The sequence below is a fragment of the Octopus bimaculoides genome, chromosome 15 (genome assembly GCF_001194135.2).
Source record: "Octopus bimaculoides isolate UCB-OBI-ISO-001 chromosome 15, ASM119413v2, whole genome shotgun sequence".
Classification (NCBI taxonomy): Eukaryota; Metazoa; Mollusca; class Cephalopoda; order Octopoda; family Octopodidae; genus Octopus; species Octopus bimaculoides.
Window position 1 is genome coordinate 24,743,809 of NC_068995.1, and position 3,943 is coordinate 24,747,751.

General features: G+C 30.4%; 1 protein-coding gene across 2 annotated transcripts in view; it reads right to left on the reverse strand.

Annotated features, from left to right (window-relative positions):
* Window positions 1-3,943, reverse strand: part of LOC106878778 (uncharacterized) — a 195,476-nt gene that overhangs the window by 172,567 nt on the left and 18,966 nt on the right. The window lies entirely within an intron of this gene.

The window sequence follows — 3,943 nt, forward strand, 5'->3', positions numbered from 1 at the left end:
AAAGTTTGAAAATTTTGATAATTTCAGCCAATCGTAAGCCACAGACACATTCATGGCTGTTTCCATAGTAACAAGCGGAACATGAGAACTTTTTTGTCTGCGAGAAAGCACGCGTTGACAAATATATTGAAATCACTTGTTTTACCTGTCTGTTGCCAATTGAGCATGTGAATTTATGAACTGGTCAACAAAATGTTTGTTTTTTTTAATATTTAATTTACAACGTGTTGTTCATCGCATTTGCTTTAAATGCATATTGAATACTCAAAACTACTTCTTTACTCATTTTTTTTTGTCATTGAGGTGGTTGTGAGGTGTGCTAAAAATAACAGCTAAATAACGTTTTTTAGATAAATCTTTTAAATTAACATAAACATTTAATTTGCACGAAAGAAAATTGCCGGAGTATTTTTATCTAATTCTTCCAAATCTTTCTGTTAAAGCTGTATTGAAACCATTTGTCGGGGAAAAATTGTAATGTGTTGCTCATCGCATTTGCATTAAATACATATTGAATGCTTAGAACTACTTGTTTACTCGTTTCGTTTTGTCATCGAGGCGTTTGTGAGGTGTGCTAAAAATAACAGCTAAATAACGTTTTTTTTTTTTGAGATATCTATTGAATCTATTGAGATATCTATTTAATGCTTCAAACTACGAAACACATGTTGTTTACAAATATTGACAACACGTGCTATTTTCAGGATGCTGTGCTCCTGCATCACCGCAGTCAAATGACTGAAACGAGTAAAAGAATAAAAGAATAGAAAAGTCACGCACAAAATGACAAATCCTGTTTACTGATTGGGTGAAAATGATCAAATTTTAAACCTCTATAACTTTTTAAAAACCTATTTCTGGAAAAAGTGAAATAACTCTAGCAATTCAGCTTGGAAAAATATATTATTGTACCAAACTTTTAAATTTTCGATAAACTTTAATTTTTGAAATGCTGGTAGCCAAACCAACTAGATTGCTTTTAAAGTACTGCTGAATCACATTCAGTCTCCTTTCTTTTATATACTTTTGTATAATTAGCTTTCTTTCTTTACAGAGTAGCTCATAGATTCAAGTTGACACAAGTTAAAATACCAAAACTATGTATAGAGTGGCAGTAAAGATAAAAATATAATTTTCAAAACAAATTGAGTAAATTCGTTGATAGAAGCGAAAACAAAAAATAAACCAAAATCAAATTAATGCAGAAATATAAATCTAAACTGACATTCTGTCTTTTTCTGTTTTTTATCTTTTTATTCTATTGTAAAGGTTTTTTTTTTGTCTTAAGGCAATGGACTCGAAGTATCTTTTATTTTTATTGTCAGTAACTGTTTTCCTTCAAATGATCCCTTTTCATTACTCCCAGCATGATATCTACTTGCTCTACTCGAAAAACTTAATTTCATTTATTTTTGTTCAGAAGAAAGCCTTTTGATAGTCAATGAGATTCTTAACTAACATGAACGTATTTATTCGCCTTTACCCATTTATACACACACACACACACATACCGATACAGACATATTTGTATATACACATTTATATATCAACACACACACACTGTCTTTTCTATATATTTACTTCTGCTTTTATCTCCAAGCTCTACACAAACCCTAATTATGCACTCACACATCTGCAAAATCCAGATACATGTGTACTTACATCCATGCCCACATATACTTTCACGCATACCAACTATTGGCAAATCTCGTGTTTTCTCGTTAGCTTAGATCAATGTTTTTACTCCCAAACATTCCTTGTACTTTACTAAATTTTCGTTTCTTACCAATGTGTATTTATTTAAATATACTAGTCATTCATTATATGAAAATATTTTAACTGCACTTTCTAACAAATAACATATAACCATTATTTGATTATAACTGACACTTTCAAATCGTTATATGGTTATGGTTGGTACTTTCAAATTATTATAATCATTACATCATAGATGTGAACAACAATACTAACTTGTCCACTTATTTTAATGTACATTTTTGGTGCAATAAAAATATCAATATTATTTTGAACCTTGTATAATTTTTTCTAAACTCTACAAATGAACTTTTTATCTGTACTTTCTAGCAACTGATGCATAACAATCATTTGATTATCATTGGCACTTTCTAATTATTGTAATCATTATATCGTACATGTAAACAACAACACTAACTTGTTATTAAAAGTCAGCAACTTATTTTAAATAACATCTTTTCGAGACAATAAAGATATCAGTATCACTTTAAACATTATATCAGGTCATCCCATAAGTATGTCCGATTTTACCTTTTTTTTTTAATTGAATGAAATTTAATAGTATTTTAGAATGTCTAATGGAATCTAAAATTATTTTTTATGCATTTGTGTACATTTAAACTAATTAAATATTACATTACAGAATAATAGAATTAAAATTTCTTTGATTAAAACCCATTCTAACATGGAAGTATCCAAAGAGCATTTGAGGTGCATAATGCTTTATGAGTACAAAAAGGAAACTCTGCAGCCGAAGCAACTCGAAACATGCACTCAGTTTATAGGAAAGAATGCTTGAATGAAAGAACTTGCAGAAGATGGTTTGCAAAATTCAGAAGTGGAGATTTCAGCCTTGAAGATGAAGATCGAACAGGACGTCCAGTTGAGTTTGATGATAAGCTCCTTGAGGCATTACTTGGAGAAAATCCTGCATTATTAGTTGAAGAATTGGCAAAAAAAATTCCTCATCCACCTTATTCTCCCGACCTTGCTCCTTCAGACTACCATTTGTTTCGTAGTTTACAGAATCATTTGGGGGACATAATTTTTCCAAGACAGGAGGAGGTTGAAACTGAAATTTCAGAGTTCTTCGCTTTGAAACCAAAAGAGTTTTACATTAATGGGATTAAAGAGCTTGTAAATAGATGGAAGGAAGTCATAGATAATTAGGGAAAATACATTGATGATTAAATATAACATTTGATCACTTGTTTTCTTTATTCAAAATTCGGACAGAACTTACGGGATGGCCTGATATATTTTTTCTAAATTCTAGAAAAGAACATTTCAGCCTATGGTTGCATGTGAGAATTATCTCTGCCTGTTAATCCTTACATAACATTATCTCGAGTGTCCCTTCCGGGTAAAGGTTATATACTTTAGAATGCATTATACGGATTTTTGCAGTCCAGGTGATGTAATTTCTTTCTTTCCTTTTCAGACCCCACAGTGACGTGCAATGTCTCTTGCAACTGTTCAAAAATATTTATACGTCTATTTGTCTTTTTTTTTCTCGCTTCCTTTAACGAATTTGGTCTAATTGTTTTGAAATTTGTATTTTTACTTTTACTGCCACTATATACATATCTTTTGGTATTTTAACTTGTGTCACCTTGAATCTATGTACTATTCTGTAAAGAAAGAAAGCTAAATATGCAAAGATATATAAAAGGAGATTGAACGTGATTCAGCAGTGTTTTAAAAGCAATCTACCTGATGAAGTGCCGACGTACAGCTGCTGCTGGATCATGTTTATATAATTATTTATAAAATAATTTATGCAATGGTTTGAGACTGAAAACTCAGCAACTTGCAGCTGTTGCTACTGCACAGAAACACGTATTATAATTTGTAATTAGAGGCTGTTTGTTCCATCTTCTTGTACTATAAATTTTTACATAAATTATTTATACAGAGTTCCACATGGTTATTCAGATCAAAGAATAACCCTACTGTATTAAAACATAGGGTATAGAAGCTTATTACCCAGATAATATTGAATATATATATATATATATATATATATAAACACCAAATACACGTAGATGAGGGCCTTACAATTGCCCATGGTTGCATGTGTTGTTCACACATATGATGCGGAATATGAACGTAAAAAAATAAAATAAAATAAAATAAATTAATTAAAAAGTCTCTATCTGATCTGATATAAACGAAATTGTTACAAACA